We start from the raw sequence: 22,589 nt of genomic DNA, 5'->3' as shown, positions 1-22,589 counted from the left end.
AGCTAGAGTTTTTCAAATGTTCATAACATAAAGCAGTGAAAACTTTTTCACGGGAATCCTGACCCAGGTACGTAGGTCTGGTCATTATTTGTTATATTAAAATACAACATGTACTCCTTCAATACGTATAATTATTATGCATCAAGAAACATTTTACAAAGAGCTTACAAGTTTAGCTACTCACCCTATTCTCTGAAGTGGAGGACCACATTCCAGGCTTTCTACCTTGGCAAAACAGGACAGGGGGAGAAACAAACAAACAAACAAAAAAACCAAACAAAAAAAAACAAAAACAAAAACGAAATGCAAACTCTTAGAAAATACTCAACAGTGAAAATATCAAAGCACTGAAATTGCTTTCTTAAGGAGAGGTTCCATAGTCATCATTTAATACAGGCATAGTGTTCCCTCCATATTGGTGTTAACACACCAATGAGATTTCCTGTACCTATCCCGGTTGCTTCAGCCTTTCTTAATACATTCACTTTCATGTCCTCATGTCAAGAAAATAAGTCAAGAACAACGTCAAAATGCACACGTGCTCCCAGGGCTATTACGCCCTCACTGAGGGCTTACCAAATAAGCCAGGGCATGAAAGTCTTACTTGTCCTACTAGAGGGCCACTCCTCTGGACCTCAGATGTACATCTGTCTTTGGTTGCTCACCGTCCTCACACACTGAGGCTCATCATCGATCCAGACAACAACCCTTCCAACAAACAAGTATTTTCCGTAGCCCGGCTTATTTTGTGCAGGCCCATCTAATGCTTTACGAATGGAGAAAAGTAAATGTACAGCAGACGTTTTGTTTGGTATCTGCATAATGGAACGCTCATAGACGTAAGATGAAAAAAATGAACTTGGATTGTTCCAATAAAATTAGATAAAATCTACGAGGGAAATTTAAATTAACCTTTTAAATCAACTAAAACTTTAAGGAATAAGTCCTGTAGCGAAGTAATATACGGTATGATTACAGAACAAATATCAATAAAAAAATCTATTTTCTGAATGTTCCACAGAAGGATAAAAAAATTCAATATTTATTGCACTTGAATTTCATTACAAGCTTATTTTCTCTCAACACAAACTGGTGAAAAAGAGAAATACGTCAGCCGTTACCCAAAATTCTGTAGTTTACTTCCAAGGAGATCTCAAAAAAGGAAGAAACAATAAAGAAGATTCCTTGACTAGGGTAGAAACATCCATGGACAAATACATGTACTGTAAAAGGAATCTCCTTTAAGCTGCTGAAGCAAGGAACACATAGACCTTGAAGTTCTGACTTCACCAACCACAGACACACAGAAGAAGTTCAAAAGTAACAAAGTGGTTGCTCACCTGTCTTCCCTGAAGTACAACCTCTTGTTCTCATTTGGAACCTGTAACGAAGCATCACATAAAAAATAAATCAAGTCAGAAAGGCACCAAATTATTAGAAACAAAGTGCAACTTTGGGTTCTTTCAAATTTTTTATCATGCAGGCCTCCGAGCATCGTAGTCCCAGGGATAAACATCAGAGTTGATCTTTTGTCACCTTTGTCGTTTCATTGATTCACTTGGTTCCTCCCTGAATTCTTAATCTGCAATTTCCTCCATACCAAGCTATCTGAGTTAGTGACACAGCAGTTTTCGCTTCAATGCAAAGTTCTAAAGATGTATTCAACCAAAATGATTTTATGAAAATACCCTGTAGTGTGAAAAACGGAAGGTACAGGATAGTGGCCCTGTGAGATCATTGAGGAGAACATCAATAGAGCCAGTGCAGAAAGGGTTACTTGTCCTGTCCTAATACAATAGAGGGCCACTCGGCTGCACCTCAACATCCTCAGGTCCTCGTGCTTATCCTTGATCCAGACCAGTCCACTTCTAAAAAATAAGGATTCCTCACACCACCCTAATGCCCCTAAATATTTATCACCTGCATTCAGCTGATAGCAGATTACAACACAGATTGGGACGTTTCACTTGACTTTAGCGAAGCTGGCTGTAATGCCATCTCCAGAAGTTTCTCGGGCCCCTTCAGTCTGGAGCAATACTTCAAGTGATACTGCAGTGGGACAGCTGTCCAGGATGATATAGGGCTCAATACGATAGAATGGAAACCAAAACCAGGAGTTCACGGTCAACTTGGATTGTATCATTTAAAAGACTATTAAGGTAGGTCCGGACGTATTTGACATATATATATATACACATATATATATACACACACACACACACTGTGAGATTTTTCCCATAAGATTGGTTTCTAGTGCCTATCCACATCATATACCTGTGTTCCTGATACACGCATAGGATAATTACCCAACATGACTCTGTTTTCTCTGACTAGGAATAACCTCATTTCTACATACTCCACATCCACGCTAGCCAAATCTACTTCATGAATCCTTGCCTTCATTAACTTTAAATACAGCAACATCTCTGAGTATTTTCTCATTCAGTCCTCATTATTATTGTACAGAATACATTTCCTTTCAAAACCTGTGTAAATCTCTCATTCAAAGAATACTTTAGTTATTTTCCTCATTTGGCTGTCTGTTCAACCTCTTCTTAGTTTTGTTTAATACATTATTGTTTGCCAGTATAAGAAATGTTACCTGGAAATGACTGAAAATAATAAATAGATAAGTATAATGTATGCATGAATAATACACACACACTATTAACCACTTCAGCAAACTAATGATTAACAGTTATTGAAGATTCAATCTACATTAATAAAGTTCTTATTAATAAATTTTCCATCGAAATCTCTCACATATGATGATATGTGAGGAATCTAGGTTCTATTTTCATATATACAACATACACACAGAAGAATGGACACTTGTATACGTGTAGATGATATAATGTTCAACGTATGATTCAACTGATGAACGATTGACCCATGGTGAAATTGCAATGATCATTTCTTTCCCACTACCCTCCAAGTTTTGTCTGAAAACAAAAAAGGAACAGAGAGACAATCAACCTGCACTCTGATTCGACTCGAAAGGTCCGATACACAATAAAACAAAGGTAAGACAAGAGGGAGGAAGAAAATGAAACCCATAATCCTTTTAAACTAACACGTAGATGACCCATTTTTAGCAAGAGCGGAGAAATAACTTAAATTCTATTAGAAACAATGAATCAAACACAACGGCAGGAATGTTTTCATACATGGTAGATTCATAAGAAAAATGCAATTTATGAAAAGGAACCAAGTGGGAATTCTAGGACATAAAATAATACCTTACATAAAAAGACTTTACATGAGCTGATATATGCTGACAACATGGATGGAATTCAAAGTCCTTATGCTAAGTAAAAGAAACAAACAAACAAAAACACTACATACGGTATGATCCCATTTATATAAAATTTCTGGATAAGGCAAATCCCTATAGACAGAAAGCTACTTAGTGGTTGCCTGGGGCTGGGGAACAAAGTATATAGAGATTATAAATGGGGATGGCCCAACTTGTAGGGATGATGCAAATTTTCTCAATGTGGATTGCGGTGATGGACACACAACTCCAAAAATTACTAAAAAATCATTGACTTGTACACTTAATGTGTCAAAGTTAGGGAAGGGGTAATGAAGAGGTGTTGGTGAAGGGGTAATTCTGTTAAATAGAAGGAAAAAGTTCTAGTGTTCAATGGTGCAATAGTGCAAGGATAGTTAACAATAATTTACCATATTTCAGAATAGCTAGAGTTTTTCAAATGTTCATAACATAAAGCAGTGAAAACTTTTTCACGGGAATCCTGACCCAGGTACGTAGGTCTGGTCATTATTTGTTATATTAAAATACAACATGTACTCCTTCAATACGTATAATTATTATGCATCAAGAAACATTTTACAAAGAGCTTACAAGTTTAGCTACTCACCCTATTCTCTGAAGTGGAGGACCACATTCCAGGCTTTCTACCTTGGCAAAACAGGACAGGGGGAGAAACAAACAAACAAACAAAAAAACCAAACAAAAAAAAACAAAAACAAAAACGAAACGCAAACTCTTAGAAAATACTCAACAGTGAAAATATCAAAGCACTGAAATTGCTTTCTTAAGGAGAGGTTCCATAGTCATCATTTAATACAGGCATAGTGTTCCCTCCATATTGGTGTTAACACACCAATGAGATTTCCTGTACCTATCCCGGTTGCTTCAGCCTTTCTTAATACATTCACTTTCACGTCCTCATGTCAAGAAAATAAGTCAAGAACAACGTCAAAATGCACACGTGCTCCCAGGGCTATTACGCCCTCACTGAGGGCTTACCAAATAAGCCAGGGCATGAAAGTCTTACTTGTCCTACTAGAGGGCCACTCCTCTGGACCTCAGATGTACATCTGTCTTTGGTTGCTCACCGTCCTCACACACTGAGGCTCATCATCGATCCAGACAATAACCCTTCCAACAAACAAGTATTTTCCGTAGCCCGGCTTATTTTGTGCAGGCCCATCTAATGCTTTACGAATGGAGAAAAGTAAATGTACAGCAGACGTTTTGTTTGGTATCTGCATAATGGAACGCTCATAGACGTAAGATGAAAAAAATGAACTTGGATTGTTCCAATAAAATTAGATAAAATCTACGAGGGAAATTTAAATTAACCTTTTAAATCAACTAAAACTTTAAGGAATAAGTCCTGTAGCGAAGTAATATACGGTATGATTACAGAACAAATATGAATAAAAAAATCTATTTTCTGAATGTTCCACAGAAGGATAAAAAAATTCAATATTTATTGCACTTGAATTTCATTACAAGCTTATTTTCTCTCAACACAAACTGGTGAAAAAGAGAAATACGTCAGCCGTTACCCAAAATTCTGTAGTTTACTTCCAAGGAGATCTCAAAAAAGGAAGAAACAATAAAGAAGATTCCTTGACTAGGGTAGAAACATCCATGGACAAATACATGTACTGTAAAAGGAATCTCCTTTAAGCTGCTGAAGCAAGGAACACATAGACCTTGAAGTTCTGACTTCACCAACCACAGACACACAGAAGAAGTTCAAAAGTAACAAAGTGGTTGCTCACCTGTCTTCCCTGAAGTACAACCTCTTGTTCTCATTTGGAACCTGTAACGAAGCATCACATAAAAAATAAATCAAGTCAGAAAGGCACCAAATTATTAGAAACAAAGTGCAACTTTGGGTTCTTTCAAATTTTTTATCATACAGGCCTCCGAGCATCGTAGTCCCAGGGATAAACATCAGAGTTGATCTTTTGTCACCTTTGTCGTTTCATTGATTCACTTGGTTCCTCCCTGAATTCTTAATCTGCAATTTCCTCCATACCAAGCTATCTGAGTTAGTGACACAGCAGTTTTCGCTTCAATGCAAAGTTCTAAAGATGTATTCAACCAAAATGATTTTATGAAAATACCCTGTAGTGTGAAAAACGGAAGGTACAGGATAGTGGCCCTGTGAGATCATTGAGGAGAACATCAATAGAGCCAGTGCAGAAAGGGTTACTTGTCCTGTCCTAATACAATAGAGGGCCACTCGGCTGCACCTCAACATCCTCAGGTCCTCGTGCTTATCCTTGATCCAGACCAGTCCACTTCTAAAAAATAAGGATTCCTCACACCACCCTAATGCCCCTAAATATTTATCACCTGCATTCAGCTGATAGCAGATTACAACACAGATTGGGACGTTTCACTTGACTTTAGCGAAGCTGGCTGTAATGCCATCTCCAGAAGTTTCTCGGGCCCCTTCAGTCTGGAGCAATACTTCAAGTGATACTGCAGTGGGACAGCTGTCCAGGATGATATAGGGCTCAATACGATAGAATGGAAACCAAAACCAGGAGTTCACGGTCAACTTGGATTGTATCATTTAAAAGACTATTAAGGTAGGTCCGGACGTATTTGACATATATATATATACACATATATATATACACACACACACACACTGTGAGATTTTTCCCATAAGATTGGTTTCTAGTGCCTATCCACATCATATACCTGTGTTCCTGATACACGCATAGGATAATTACCCAACATGACTCTGTTTTCTCTGACTAGGAATAACCTCATTTCTACATACTCCACATCCACGCTAGCCAAATCTACTTCATGAATCCTTGCCTTCATTAACTTTAAATACAGCAACATCTCTGAGTATTTTCTCATTCAGTCCTCATTATTATTGTACAGAATACATTTCCTTTCAAAACCTGTGTAAATCTCTCATTCAAAGAATACTTTAGTTATTTTCCTCATTTGGCTGTCTGTTCAACCTCTTCTTAGTTTTGTTTAATACATTATTGTTTGCCAGTATAAGAAATGTTACCTGGAAATGACTGAAAATAATAAATAGATAAGTATAATGTATGCATGAATAATACACACACACTATTAACCACTTCAGCAAACTAATGATTAACAGTTATTGAAGATTCAATCTACATTAATAAAGTTCTTATTAATAAATTTTCCATCGAAATCTCTCACATATGATGATATGTGAGGAATCTAGGTTCTATTTTCATATATACAACATACACACAGAAGAATGGACACTTGTATACGTGTAGATGATATAATGTTCAACGTATGATTCAACTGATGAACGATTGACCCATGGTGAAATTGCAATGATCATTTCTTTCCCACTACCCTCCAAGTTTTGTCTGAAAACAAAAAAGGAACAGAGAGACAATCAACCTGCACTCTGATTCGACTCGAAAGGTCCGATACACAATAAAACAAAGGTAAGACAAGAGGGAGGAAGAAAATGAAACCCATAATCCTTTTAAACTAACACGTAGATGACCCATTTTTAGCAAGAGCGGAGAAATAACTTAAATTCTATTAGAAACAATGAATCAAACACAACGGCAGGAATGTTTTCATACATGGTAGATTCATAAGAAAAATGCAATTTATGAAAAGGAACCAAGTGGGAATTCTAGGACATAAAATAATACCTTACATAAAAAGACTTTACATGAGCTGATATATGCTGACAACATGGATGGAATTCAAAGTCCTTATGCTAAGTAAAAGAAACAAACAAACAAAAACACTACATACGGTATGATCCCATTTATATAAAATTTCTGGATAAGGCAAATCCCTATAGACAGAAAGCTACTTAGTGGTTGCCTGGGGCTGGGGAACAAAGTATATAGAGATTATAAATGGGGATGGCCCAACTTGTAGGGATGATGCAAATTTTCTCAATGTGGATTGCGGTGATGGACACACAACTCCAAAAATTACTAAAAAATCATTGACTTGTACACTTAATGTGTCAAAGTTAGGGAAGGGGTAATGAAGAGGTGTTGGTGAAGGGGTAATTCTGTTAAATAGAAGGAAAAAGTTCTAGTGTTCAATGGTGCAATAGTGCAAGGATAGTTAACAATAATTTACCATATTTCAGAATAGCTAGAGTTTTTCAAATGTTCATAACATAAAGCAGTGAAAACTTTTTCACGGGAATCCTGACCCAGGTACGTAGGTCTGGTCATTATTTGTTATATTAAAATACAACATGTACTCCTTCAATACGTATAATTATTATGCATCAAGAAACATTTTACAAAGAGCTTACAAGTTTAGCTACTCACCCTATTCTCTGAAGTGGAGGACCACATTCCAGGCTTTCTACCTTGGCAAAACAGGACAGGGGGAGAAACAAACAAACAAACAAAAAAACCAAACAAAAAAAAACAAAAACAAAAACGAAACGCAAACTCTTAGAAAATACTCAACAGTGAAAATATCAAAGCACTGAAATTGCTTTCTTAAGGAGAGGTTCCATAGTCATCATTTAATACAGGCATAGTGTTCCCTCCATATTGGTGTTAACACACCAATGAGATTTCCTGTACCTATCCCGGTTGCTTCAGCCTTTCTTAATACATTCACTTTCACGTCCTCATGTCAAGAAAATAAGTCAAGAACAACGTCAAAATGCACACGTGCTCCCAGGGCTATTACGCCCTCACTGAGGGCTTACCAAATAAGCCAGGGCATGAAAGTCTTACTTGTCCTACTAGAGGGCCACTCCTCTGGACCTCAGATGTACATCTGTCTTTGGTTGCTCACCGTCCTCACACACTGAGGCTCATCATCGATCCAGACAATAACCCTTCCAACAAACAAGTATTTTCCGTAGCCCGGCTTATTTTGTGCAGGCCCATCTAATGCTTTACGAATGGAGAAAAGTAAATGTACAGCAGACGTTTTGTTTGGTATCTGCATAATGGAACGCTCATAGACGTAAGATGAAAAAAATGAACTTGGATTGTTCCAATAAAATTAGATAAAATCTACGAGGGAAATTTAAATTAACCTTTTAAATCAACTAAAACTTTAAGGAATAAGTCCTGTAGCGAAGTAATATACGGTATGATTACAGAACAAATATGAATAAAAAAATCTATTTTCTGAATGTTCCACAGAAGGATAAAAAAAATTCAATATTTATTGCACTTGAATTTCATTACAAGCTTATTTTCTCTCAACACAAACTGGTGAAAAAGAGAAATACGTCAGCCGTTACCCAAAATTCTGTAGTTTACTTCCAAGGAGATCTCAAAAAAGGAAGAAACAATAAAGAAGATTCCTTGACTAGGGTAGAAACATCCATGGACAAATACATGTACTGTAAAAGGAATCTCCTTTAAGCTGCTGAAGCAAGGAACACATAGACCTTGAAGTTCTGACTTCACCAACCACAGACACACAGAAGAAGTTCAAAAGTAACAAAGTGGTTGCTCACCTGTCTTCCCTGAAGTACAACCTCTTGTTCTCATTTGGAACCTGTAACGAAGCATCACATAAAAAATAAATCAAGTCAGAAAGGCACCAAATTATTAGAAACAAAGTGCAACTTTGGGTTCTTTCAAATTTTTTATCATACAGGCCTCCGAGCATCGTAGTCCCAGGGATAAACATCAGAGTTGATCTTTTGTCACCTTTGTCGTTTCATTGATTCACTTGGTTCCTCCCTGAATTCTTAATCTGCAATTTCCTCCATACCAAGCTATCTGAGTTAGTGACACAGCAGTTTTCGCTTCAATGCAAAGTTCTAAAGATGTATTCAACCAAAATGATTTTATGAAAATACCCTGTAGTGTGAAAAACGGAAGGTACAGGATAGTGGCCCTGTGAGATCATTGAGGAGAACATCAATAGAGCCAGTGCAGAAAGGGTTACTTGTCCTGTCCTAATACAATAGAGGGCCACTCGGCTGCACCTCAACATCCTCAGGTCCTCGTGCTTATCCTTGATCCAGACCAGTCCACTTCTAAAAAATAAGGATTCCTCACACCACCCTAATGCCCCTAAATATTTATCACCTGCATTCAGCTGATAGCAGATTACAACACAGATTGGGACGTTTCACTTGACTTTAGCGAAGCTGGCTGTAATGCCATCTCCAGAAGTTTCTCGGGCCCCTTCAGTCTGGAGCAATACTTCAAGTGATACTGCAGTGGGACAGCTGTCCAGGATGATATAGGGCTCAATACGATAGAATGGAAACCAAAACCAGGAGTTCACGGTCAACTTGGATTGTATCATTTAAAAGACTATTAAGGTAGGTCCGGACGTATTTGACATATATATATATACACATATATATATACACACACACACACACTGTGAGATTTTTCCCATAAGATTGGTTTCTAGTGCCTATCCACATCATATACCTGTGTTCCTGATACACGCATAGGATAATTACCCAACATGACTCTGTTTTCTCTGACTAGGAATAACCTCATTTCTACATACTCCACATCCACGCTAGCCAAATCTACTTCATGAATCCTTGCCTTCATTAACTTTAAATACAGCAACATCTCTGAGTATTTTCTCATTCAGTCCTCATTATTATTGTACAGAATACATTTCCTTTCAAAACCTGTGTAAATCTCTCATTCAAAGAATACTTTAGTTATTTTCCTCATTTGGCTGTCTGTTCAACCTCTTCTTAGTTTTGTTTAATACATTATTGTTTGCCAGTATAAGAAATGTTACCTGGAAATGACTGAAAATAATAAATAGATAAGTATAATGTATGCATGAATAATACACACACACTATTAACCACTTCAGCAAACTAATGATTAACAGTTATTGAAGATTCAATCTACATTAATAAAGTTCTTATTAATAAATTTTCCATCGAAATCTCTCACATATGATGATATGTGAGGAATCTAGGTTCTATTTTCATATATACAACATACACACAGAAGAATGGACACTTGTATACGTGTAGATGATATAATGTTCAACGTATGATTCAACTGATGAACGATTGACCCATGGTGAAATTGCAATGATCATTTCTTTCCCACTACCCTCCAAGTTTTGTCTGAAAACAAAAAAGGAACAGAGAGACAATCAACCTGCACTCTGATTCGACTCGAAAGGTCCGATACACAATAAAACAAAGGTAAGACAAGAGGGAGGAAGAAAATGAAACCCATAATCTTTTTAAACTAACACGTAGATGACCCATTTTTAGCAAGAGCGGAGAAATAACTTAAATTCTATTAGAAACAATGAATCAAACACAACGGCAGGAATGTTTTCATACATGGTAGATTCATAAGAAAAATGCAATTTATGAAAAGGAACCAAGTGGGAATTCTAGGACATAAAATAATACCTTACATAAAAAGACTTTACATGAGCTGATATATGCTGACAACATGGATGGAATTCAAAGTCCTTATGCTAAGTAAAAGAAACAAACAAACAAAAACACTACATACGGTATGATCCCATTTATATAAAATTTCTGGATAAGGCAAATCCCTATAGACAGAAAGCTACTTAGTGGTTGCCTGGGGCTGGGGAACAAAGTATATAGAGATTATAAATGGGGATGGCCCAACTTGTAGGGATGATGCAAATTTTCTCAATGTGGATTGCGGTGATGGACACACAACTCCAAAAATTACTAAAAAATCATTGACTTGTACACTTAATGTGTCAAAGTTAGGGAAGGGGTAATGAAGAGGTGTTGGTGAAGGGGTAATTCTGTTAAATAGAAGGAAAAAGTTCTAGTGTTCAATGGTGCAATAGTGCAAGGATAGTTAACAATAATTTACCATATTTCAGAATAGCTAGAGTTTTTCAAATGTTCATAACATAAAGCAGTGAAAACTTTTTCACGGGAATCCTGACCCAGGTACGTAGGTCTGGTCATTATTTGTTATATTAAAATACAACATGTACTCCTTCAATACGTATAATTATTATGCATCAAGAAACATTTTACAAAGAGCTTACAAGTTTAGCTACTCACCCTATTCTCTGAAGTGGAGGACCACATTCCAGGCTTTCTACCTTGGCAAAACAGGACAGGGGGAGAAACAAACAAACAAACAAAAAAACCAAACAAAAAAAAACAAAAACAAAAACGAAACGCAAACTCTTAGAAAATACTCAACAGTGAAAATATCAAAGCACTGAAATTGCTTTCTTAAGGAGAGGTTCCATAGTCATCATTTAATACAGGCATAGTGTTCCCTCCATATTGGTGTTAACACACCAATGAGATTTCCTGTACCTATCCCGGTTGCTTCAGCCTTTCTTAATACATTCACTTTCACGTCCTCATGTCAAGAAAATAAGTCAAGAACAACGTCAAAATGCACACGTGCTCCCAGGGCTATTACGCCCTCACTGAGGGCTTACCAAATAAGCCAGGGCATGAAAGTCTTACTTGTCCTACTAGAGGGCCACTCCTCTGGACCTCAGATGTACATCTGTCTTTGGTTGCTCACCGTCCTCACACACTGAGGCTCATCATCGATCCAGACAATAACCCTTCCAACAAACAAGTATTTTCCGTAGCCCGGCTTATTTTGTGCAGGCCCATCTAATGCTTTACGAATGGAGAAAAGTAAATGTACAGCAGACGTTTTGTTTGGTATCTGCATAATGGAACGCTCATAGACGTAAGATGAAAAAAATGAACTTGGATTGTTCCAATAAAATTAGATAAAATCTACGAGGGAAATTTAAATTAACCTTTTAAATCAACTAAAACTTTAAGGAATAAGTCCTGTAGCGAAGTAATATACGGTATGATTACAGAACAAATATGAATAAAAAAATCTATTTTCTGAATGTTCCACAGAAGGATAAAAAAAATTCAATATTTATTGCACTTGAATTTCATTACAAGCTTATTTTCTCTCAACACAAACTGGTGAAAAAGAGAAATACGTCAGCCGTTACCCAAAATTCTGTAGTTTACTTCCAAGGAGATCTCAAAAAAGGAAGAAACAATAAAGAAGATTCCTTGACTAGGGTAGAAACATCCATGGACAAATACATGTACTGTAAAAGGAATCTCCTTTAAGCTGCTGAAGCAAGGAACACATAGACCTTGAAGTTCTGACTTCACCAACCACAGACACACAGAAGAAGTTCAAAAGTAACAAAGTGGTTGCTCACCTGTCTTCCCTGAAGTACAACCTCTTGTTCTCATTTGGAACCTGTAACGAAGCATCACATAAAAAATAAATCAAGTCAGAAAGGCACCAAATTATTAGAAACAAAGTGCAACTTTGGGTTCTTTCAAATTTTTTATCATACAGGCCTCCGAGCATCGTAGTCCCAGGGATAAACATCAGAGTTGATCTTTTGTCACCTTTGTCGTTTCATTGATTCACTTGGTTCCTCCCTGAATTCTTAATCTGCAATTTCCTCCATACCAAGCTATCTGAGTTAGTGACACAGCAGTTTTCGCTTCAATGCAAAGTTCTAAAGATGTATTCAACCAAAATGATTTTATGAAAATACCCTGTAGTGTGAAAAACGGAAGGTACAGGATAGTGGCCCTGTGAGATCATTGAGGAGAACATCAATAGAGCCAGTGCAGAAAGGGTTACTTGTCCTGTCCTAATACAATAGAGGGCCACTCGGCTGCACCTCAACATCCTCAGGTCCTCGTGCTTATCCTTGATCCAGACCAGTCCACTTCTAAAAAATAAGGATTCCTCACACCACCCTAATGCCCCTAAATATTTATCACCTGCATTCAGCTGATAGCAGATTACAACACAGATTGGGACGTTTCACTTGACTTTAGCGAAGCTGGCTGTAATGCCATCTCCAGAAGTTTCTCGGGCCCCTTCAGTCTGGAGCAATACTTCAAGTGATACTGCAGTGGGACAGCTGTCCAGGATGATATAGGGCTCAATACGATAGAATGGAAACCAAAACCAGGAGTTCACGGTCAACTTGGATTGTATCATTTAAAAGACTATTAAGGTAGGTCCGGACGTATTTGACATATATATATATACACATATATATATACACACACACACACACTGTGAGATTTTTCCCATAAGATTGGTTTCTAGTGCCTATCCACATCATATACCTGTGTTCCTGATACACGCATAGGATAATTACCCAACATGACTCTGTTTTCTCTGACTAGGAATAACCTCATTTCTACATACTCCACATCCACGCTAGCCAAATCTACTTCATGAATCCTTGCCTTCATTAACTTTAAATACAGCAACATCTCTGAGTATTTTCTCATTCAGTCCTCATTATTATTGTACAGAATACATTTCCTTTCAAAACCTGTGTAAATCTCTCATTCAAAGAATACTTTAGTTATTTTCCTCATTTGGCTGTCTGTTCAACCTCTTCTTAGTTTTGTTTAATACATTATTGTTTGCCAGTATAAGAAATGTTACCTGGAAATGACTGAAAATAATAAATAGATAAGTATAATGTATGCATGAATAATACACACACACTATTAACCACTTCAGCAAACTAATGATTAACAGTTATTGAAGATTCAATCTACATTAATAAAGTTCTTATTAATAAATTTTCCATCGAAATCTCTCACATATGATGATATGTGAGGAATCTAGGTTCTATTTTCATATATACAACATACACACAGAAGAATGGACACTTGTATACGTGTAGATGATATAATGTTCAACGTATGATTCAACTGATGAACGATTGACCCATGGTGAAATTGCAATGATCATTTCTTTCCCACTACCCTCCAAGTTTTGTCTGAAAACAAAAAAGGAACAGAGAGACAATCAACCTGCACTCTGATTCGACTCGAAAGGTCCGATACACAATAAAACAAAGGTAAGACAAGAGGGAGGAAGAAAATGAAACCCATAATCCTTTTAAACTAACACGTAGATGACCCATTTTTAGCAAGAGCGGAGAAATAACTTAAATTCTATTAGAAACAATGAATCAAACACAACGGCAGGAATGTTTTCATACATGGTAGATTCATAAGAAAAATGCAATTTATGAAAAGGAACCAAGTGGGAATTCTAGGACATAAAATAATACCTTACATAAAAAGACTTTACATGAGCTGATATATGCTGACAACATGGATGGAATTCAAAGTCCTTATGCTAAGTAAAAGAAACAAACAAACAAAAACACTACATACGGTATGATCCCATTTATATAAAATTTCTGGATAAGGCAAATCCCTATAGACAGAAAGCTACTTAGTGGTTGCCTGGGGCTGGGGAACAAAGTATATAGAGATTATAAATGGGGATGGCCCAACTTGTAGGGATGATGCAAATTTTCTCAATGTGGATTGCGGTGATGGACACACAACTCCAAAAATTACTAAAAAATCATTGACTTGTACACTTAATGTGTCAAAGTTAGGGAAGGGGTAATGAAGAGGTGTTGGTGAAGGGGTAATTCTGTTAAATAGAAGGAAAAAGTTCTAGGGTTCAATGGTGCAATAGTGCAAGGATAGTTAACAATAATTTACCATATTTCAGAATAGCTAGAGTTTTTCAAATGTTCATAACATAAAGCAGTGAAAACTTTTTCACGGGAATCCTGACCCAGGTACGTAGGTCTGGTCATTATTTGTTATATTAAAATACAACATGTACTCCTTCAATACGTATAATTATTATGCATGAAGAAACATTTTACAAAGAGCTTACAAGTTTAGCTACTCACCCTATTCTCTGAAGTGGAGGACCACATTCCAGGCTTTCTACCTTGGCAAAACAGGACAGGGGGAGAAACAAACAAACAAACAAAAAAACCAAACAAAAAAAAACAAAAACAAAAACGAAACGCAAACTCTTAGAAAATACTCAACAGTGAAAATATCAAAGCACTGAAATTGCTTTCTTAAGGAGAGGTTCCATAGTCATCATTTAATACAGGCATAGTGTTCCCTCCATATTGGTGTTAACACACCAATGAGATTTCCTGTACCTATCCCGGTTGCTTCAGCCTTTCTTAATACATTCACTTTCACGTCCTCATGTCAAGAAAATAAGTCAAGAACAACGTCAAAATGCACACGTGCTCCCAGGGCTATTAGGCCCTCACTGAGGGCTTACCAAATAAGCCAGGGCATGAAAGTCTTACTTGTCCTACTAGAGGGCCACTCCTCTGGACCTCAGATGTACATCTGTCTTTGGTTGCTCACCGTCCTCACACACTGAGGCTCATCATCGATCCAGACAATAACCCTTCCAACAAACAAGTATTTTCCGTAGCCCGGCTTATTTTGTGCAGGCCCATCTAATGCTTTACGAATGGAGAAAAGTAAATGTACAGCAGACGTTTTGTTTGGTATCTGCATAATGGAACGCTCATAGACGTAAGATGAAAAAAATGAACTTGGATTGTTCCAATAAAATTAGATAAAATCTACGAGGGAAATTTAAATTAACCTTTTAAATCAACTAAAACTTTAAGGAATAAGTCCTGTAGCGAAGTAATATACGGTATGATTACAGAACAAATATGAATAAAAAAATCTATTTTCTGAATGTTCCACAGAAGGATAAAAAAATTCAATATTTATTGCACTTGAATTTCATTACAAGCTTATTTTCTCTCAACACAAACTGGTGAAAAAGAGAAATACGTCAGCCGTTACCCAAAATTCTGTAGTTTACTTCCAAGGAGATCTCAAAAAAGGAAGAAACAATAAAGAAGATTCCTTGACTAGGGTAGAAACATCCATGGACAAATACATGTACTGTAAAAGGAATCTCCTTTAAGCTGCTGAAGCAAGGAACACATAGACCTTGAAGTTCTGACTTCACCAACCACAGACACACAGAAGAAGTTCAAAAGTAACAAAGTGGTTGCTCACCTGTCTTCCCTGAAGTACAACCTCTTGTTCTCATTTGGAACCTGTAACGAAGCATCACATAAAAAATAAATCAAGTCAGAAAGGCACCAAATTATTAGAAACAAAGTGCAACTTTGGGTTCTTTCAAATTTTTTATCATACAGGCCTCCGAGCATCGTAGTCCCAGGGATAAACATCAGAGTTGATCTTTTGTCACCTTTGTCGTTTCATTGATTCACTTGGTTCCTCCCTGAATTCTTAATCTGCAATTTCCTCCATACCAAGCTATCTGAGTTAGTGACACGGCAGTTTTCGCTTCAATGCAAAGTTCTAAAGATGTATTCAACCAAAATGATTTTATGAAAATACCCTGTAGTGTGAAAAACGGAAGGTACAGGATAGTGGCCGTGTGAGATCATTGAGGAGAACATCAATAGAGCCAGTGCAGAAAGGGTTACTTGTCCTGTCCTAATACAATAGAGGGCCACTCGGCTGCACCTCAACATCCTCAGGTCCTCGTGCTTATCCTTGATCCAGACCAGTCCACTTCTAAAAAATAAGGATTCCTCACACCACCCTAATGCCCCTAAATATTTATCACCTGCATTCAGCTGATAGCAGATTACAACACAGATTGGGACGTTTCACTTGACTTTAGCGAAGCTGGCTGTAATGCCATCTCCAGAAGTTTCTCGGGCCCCTTCAGTCTGGAGCAATACTTCAAGTGATACTGCAGTGGGACAGCTGTCCAGGATGATATAGGGCTCAATACGATAGAATGGAAACCAAAACCAGGAGTTCACGGTCAACTTGGATTGTATCATTTAAAAGACTATTAAGGTAGGTCCGGACGTATTTGACATATATATATATATACACACATATATATACACACACACACACACTGTGAGATTTTTCCCATAAGATTGGTTTCTAGTGCCTATCCACATCATATACCTGTGTTCCTGATACACGCATAGGATAATTACCCAACATGACTCTGTTTTCTCTGACTAGGAATAACCTCATTTCTACATACTCCACATCCACGCTAGCCAAATCTACTTCATGAATCCTTGCCTTCATTAACTTTAAATACAGCAACATCTCTGAGTATTTTCTCATTCAGTCCTCATTATTATTGTACAGAATACATTTCCTTTCAAAACCTGTGTAAATCTCTCATTCAAAGAATACTTTAGTTATTTTCCTCATTTGGCTGTCTGTTCAACCTCTTCTTAGTTTTGTTTAATACATTATTGTTTGCCAGTATAAGAAATGTTACCTGGAAATGACTGAAAATAATAAATAGATAAGTATAGTGTATGCATGAATAATACACACACACTATTAACCACTTCAGCAAACTAATGATTAACAGTTATTGAAGATTCAATCTACATTAATAAAGTTCTTATTAAAAAATTTTCCATCGAAATCTCTCACATATGATGATATGTGAGGAATCTAGGTTCTATTTTCATATATACAACATACACACAGAAGAATGGACACTTGTATACGTGTAGATGATATAATGTTCAACGTATGATTCAACTGATGAACGATTGACCCATGGTGAAATTGCAATGATCATTTCTTTCCCACTACCCTCCAAGTTTTGTCTGAAAACAAAAAAGGAACAGAGAGACAATCAACCTGCACTCTGATTCGACTCGAAAGGTCCGATACACAATAAAACAAAGGTAAGACAAGAGGGAGGAAGAAAATGAAACCCATAATCCTTTTAAACTAACACGTAGATGACCCATTTTTAGCAAGAGCGGAGAAATAACTTAAATTCTATTAGAAACAATGAATCAAACACAACGGCAGGAATGTTTTCATACATGGTAGATTCATAAGAAAAATGCAATTTATGAAAAGGAACCAAGTGGGAATTCTAGGACATAAAATAATACCTTACATAAAAAGACTTTACATGAGCTGATATATGCTGACAACATGGATGGAATTCAAAGTCCTTATGCTAAGTAAAAGAAACAAACAAACAAAAACACTACATACGGTATGATCCCATTTATATAAAATTTCTGGATAAGGCAAATCCCTATAGACAGAAAGCTACTTAGTGGTTGCCTGGGGCTGGGGAACAAAGTATATAGAGATTATAAATGGGGATGGCCCAACTTGTAGGGATGATGCAAATTTTCTCAATGTGGATTGCGGTGATGGACACACAACTCCAAAAATTACTAAAAAATCATTGACTTGTACACTTAATGTGTCAAAGTTAGGGAAGGGGTAATGAAGAGGTGTTGGTGAAGGGGTAATTCTGTTAAATAGAAGGAAAAGGTTCTAGGGTTCAATGGTGCAATAGTGCAAGGATAGTTAACAATAATTTACCATATTTCAGAATAGCTAGAGTTTTTCAAATGTTCATAACATAAAGCAGTGAAAACTTTTTCACGGGAATCCTGACCCAGGTACGTAGGTCTGGTCATTATTTGTTATATTAAAATACAACATGTACTCCTTCAATACGTATAATTATTATGCATCAAGAAACATTTTACAAAGAGCTTACAAGTTTAGCTACTCACCCTATTCTCTGAAGTGGAGGACCACATTCCAGGCTTTCTACCTTGGCAAAACAGGACAGGGGGAGAAACAAACAAACAAACAAACAAACCAAACAAAAACAAACAAAAACAAAAACGAAACGCAAACTCTTAGAAAATACTCAACAGTGAAAATATCAAAGCACTGAAATTGCTTTCTTAAGGAGAGGTTCCATAGTCATCATTTAATACAGGCATAGTGTTCCCTCCATATTGGTGTTAACACACCAATGAGATTTCCTGTACCTATCCCGGTTGCTTCAGCCTTTCTTAATACATTCACTTTCACGTCCTCATGTCAAGAAAATAAGTCAAGAACAACGTCAAAATGCACACGTGCTCCCAGGGCTATTACGCCCTCACTGAGGGCTTACCAAATAAGCCAGGGCATGAAAGTCTTACTTGTCCTACTAGAGGGCCACTCCTCTGGACCTCAGATGTACATCTGTCTTTGGTTGCTCACCGTCCTCACACACTGAGGCTCATCATCGATCCAGACAATAACCCTTCCAACAAACAAGTATTTTCCGTAGCCCGGCTTATTTTGTGCAGGCCCATCTAATGCTTTACGAATGGAGAAAAGTAAATGTACAGCAGACGTTTTGTTTGGTATCTGCATAATGGAACGCTCATAGACGTAAGATGAAAAAAATGAACTTGGATTGTTCCAATAAAATTAGATAAAATCTACGAGGGAAATTTAAATTAACCTTTTAAATCAACTAAAACTTTAAGGAATAAGTCCTGTAGCGAAGTAATATACGGTATGATTACAGAACAAATATGAATTAAAAAATCTATTTTCTGAATGTTCCACAGAAGGATAAAAAAATTCAATATTTATTGCACTTGAATTTCATTACAAGCTTATTTTCTCTCAACACAAACTGGTGAAAAAGAGAAATACGTCAGCCGTTACCCAAAATTCTGTAGTTTACTTCCAAGGAGATCTCAAAAAAGGAAGAAACAATAAAGAAGATTCCTTGACTAGGGTAGAAACATCCATGGACAAATACATGTACTGTAAAAGGAATCTCCTTTAAGCTGCTGAAGCAAGGAACACATAGACCTTGAAGTTCTGACTTCACCAACCACAGACACACAGAAGAAGTTCAAAAGTAACAAAGTGGTTGCTCACCTGTCTTCCCTGAAGTACAACCTCTTGTTCTCATTTGGAACCTCTAACGAAGCATCACATAAAAAAATAAATCAAGTCAGAAAGGCACCAAATTATTAGAAACAAAGTGCAACTTTGGGTTCTTTCAAATTTTTTATCATACAGGCCTCCGAGCATCGTAGTCCCAGGGATAAACATCAGAGTTGATCTTTTGTCACCTTTGTCGTTTCATTGATTCACTTGGTTCCTCCCTGAATTCTTAATCTGCAATTTCCTCCATACCAAGCTATCTGAGTTAGTGACACAGCAGTTTTCGCTTCAATGCAAAGTTCTAAAGATGTATTCAACCAAAATGATTTTATGAAAATACCCTGTAGTGTGAAAAACGGAAGGTACAGGATAGTGGCCCTGTGAGATCATTGAGGAGAACATCAATAGAGCCAGTGCAGAAAGGGTTACTTGTCCTGTCCTAATACAATAGAGGGCCACTCGGCTGCACCTCAACATCCTCAGGTCCTCGTGCTTATCCTTGATCCAGACCAGTCCACTTCTAAAAAATAAGGATTCCTCACACCACCCTAATGCCCCTAAATATTTATCACCTGCATTCAGCTGATAGCAGATTACAACACAGATTGGGACGTTTCACTTGACTTTAGCGAAGCTGGCTGTAATGCCATCTCCAGAAGTTTCTCGGGCCCCTTCAGTCTGGAGCAATACTTCAAGTGATACTGCAGTGGGACAGCTGTCCAGGATGATATAGGGCTCAATACGATAGAATGGAAACCAAAACCAGGAGTTCACGGTCAACTTGGATTGTATCATTTAAAAGACTATTAAGGTAGGTCCGGACGTATTTGACATATATATATATACACATATATATATACACACACACACACACTGTGAGATTTTTCCCATAAGATTGGTTTCTAGTGCCTATCCACATCATATACCTGTGTTCCTGATACACGCATAGGATAATTACCCAACATGACTCTGTTTTCTCTGACTAGGAATAACCTCATTTCTACATACTCCACATCCACGCTAGCCAAATCTACTTCATGAATCCTTGCCTTCATTAACTTTAAATACAGCAACATCTCTGAGTATTTTCTCATTCAGTCCTCATTATTATTGTACAGAATACATTTCCTTTCAAAACCTGTGTAAATCTCTCATTCAAAGAATACTTTAGTTATTTTCCTCATTTGGCTGTCTGTTCAACCTCTTCTTAGTTTTGTTTAATACATTATTGTTTGCCAGTATAAGAAATGTTACCTGGAAATGACTGAAAATAATAAATAGATAAGTATAGTGTATGCATGAATAATACACACACACTATTAACCACTTCAGCAAACTAATGATTAACAGTTATTGAAGATTCAATCTACATTAATAAAGTTCTTATTAAAAAATTTTCCATCGAAATCTCTCACATATGATGATATGTGAGGAATCTAGGTTCTATTTTCATATATACAACATACACACAGAAGAATGGACACTTGTATACGTGTAGATGATATAATGTTCAACGTATGATTCAACTGATGAACGATTGACCCATGGTGAAATTGCAATGATCATTTCTTTCCCACTACCCTCCAAGTTTTGTCTGAAAACAAAAAAGGAACAGAGAGACAATCAACCTGCACTCTGATTCGACTCGAAAGGTCCGATACACAATAAAACAAAGGTAAGACAAGAGGGAGGAAGAAAATGAAACCCATAATCCTTTTAAACTAACACGTAGATGACCCATTTTTAGCAAGAGCGGAGAAATAACTTAAATTCTATTAGAAACAATGAATCAAACACAACGGCAGGAATGTTTTCATACATGGTAGATTCATAAGAAAAATGCAATTTATGAAAAGGAACCAAGTGGGAATTCTAGGACATAAAATAATACCTTACATAAAAAGACTTTACATGAGCTGATATATGCTGACAACATGGATGGAATTCAAAGTCCTTATGCTAAGTAAAAGAAACAAACAAACAAAAACACTACATACGGTATGATCCCATTTATATAAAATTTCTGGATAAGGCAAATCCCTATAGACAGAAAGCTACTTAGTGGTTGCCTGGGGCTGGGGAACAAAGTATATAGAGATTATAAATGGGGATGGCCCAACTTGTAGGGATGATGCAAATTTTCTCAATGTGGATTGCGGTGATGGACACACAACTCCAAAAATTACTAAAAAATCATTGACTTGTACACTTAATGTGTCAAAGTTAGGGAAGGGGTAATGAAGAGGTGTTGGTGAAGGGGTAATTCTGTTAAATAGAAGGAAAAAGTTCTAGTGTTCAATGGTGCAATAGTGCAAGGATAGTTAACAATAATTTACCATATTTCAGAATAGCTAGAGTTTTTCAAATGTTCATAACATAAAGCAGTGAAAACTTTTTCACGGGAATCCTGACCCAGGTACGTAGGTCTGGTCATTATTTGTTATATTAAAATACAACATGTACTCCTTCAATACGTATAATTATTATGCATCAAGAAACATTTTACAAAGAGCTTACAAGTTTAGCTACTCACCCTATTCTCTGAAGTGGAGGACCACATTCCAGGCTTTCTACCTTGGCAAAACAGGACAGGGGGAGAAACAAACAAACAAACAAAAAAACCAAACAAAAAAAAAAACAAAAACAAAAACGAAACGCAAACTCTTAGAAAATACTCAACAGTGAAAATATCAAAGCACTGAAATTGCTTTCTTAAGGAGAGGTTCCATAGTCATCATTTAATACAGGCAT

The 22,589-nt window shown here is 36.8% G+C and overlaps 6 non-coding genes across 6 annotated transcripts; all 6 read right to left on the bottom strand.

Annotated features, from left to right (window-relative positions):
- Nucleotides 1-630: 630 nt before the first annotated feature.
- On the bottom strand, nt 631-697 carry LOC138382365 (small nucleolar RNA SNORD109A). The gene has a single exon (XR_011233445.1). It is a non-coding gene; the product is annotated as a small nucleolar RNA SNORD109A (small nucleolar RNA).
- A 3,630-nt stretch (nt 698-4,327) lies between these two features.
- Nucleotides 4,328-4,394, bottom strand: LOC138382364 (small nucleolar RNA SNORD109A). Its single transcript, XR_011233444.1, has one exon. It is a non-coding gene; the product is annotated as a small nucleolar RNA SNORD109A (small nucleolar RNA).
- Nucleotides 4,395-8,024: 3,630 nt separating this feature from the next.
- Nucleotides 8,025-8,091, bottom strand: LOC138382363 (small nucleolar RNA SNORD109A). Its single transcript, XR_011233443.1, has one exon. It is a non-coding gene; the product is annotated as a small nucleolar RNA SNORD109A (small nucleolar RNA).
- Nucleotides 8,092-11,722: 3,631 nt separating this feature from the next.
- On the bottom strand, nt 11,723-11,789 carry LOC138382362 (small nucleolar RNA SNORD109A). Its single transcript, XR_011233442.1, has one exon. It is a non-coding gene; the product is annotated as a small nucleolar RNA SNORD109A (small nucleolar RNA).
- Nucleotides 11,790-15,420: 3,631 nt separating this feature from the next.
- LOC138382361 (small nucleolar RNA SNORD109A) lies at nt 15,421-15,487 on the bottom strand. Its single transcript, XR_011233441.1, has one exon. It is a non-coding gene; the product is annotated as a small nucleolar RNA SNORD109A (small nucleolar RNA).
- A 3,632-nt stretch (nt 15,488-19,119) lies between these two features.
- LOC138382360 (small nucleolar RNA SNORD109A) lies at nt 19,120-19,186 on the bottom strand. The gene has a single exon (XR_011233440.1). It is a non-coding gene; the product is annotated as a small nucleolar RNA SNORD109A (small nucleolar RNA).
- Nucleotides 19,187-22,589: the final 3,403 nt, after the last annotated feature.

The sequence above is a fragment of the Eulemur rufifrons genome, chromosome 3 (assembly GCF_041146395.1).
Source record: "Eulemur rufifrons isolate Redbay chromosome 3, OSU_ERuf_1, whole genome shotgun sequence".
Taxonomy (NCBI): Eukaryota; Metazoa; Chordata; class Mammalia; order Primates; family Lemuridae; genus Eulemur; species Eulemur rufifrons.
The sequence above is the reverse complement of the archived record's forward strand: the minus strand, read 5'-3'. Positions and strand labels throughout refer to the sequence as shown.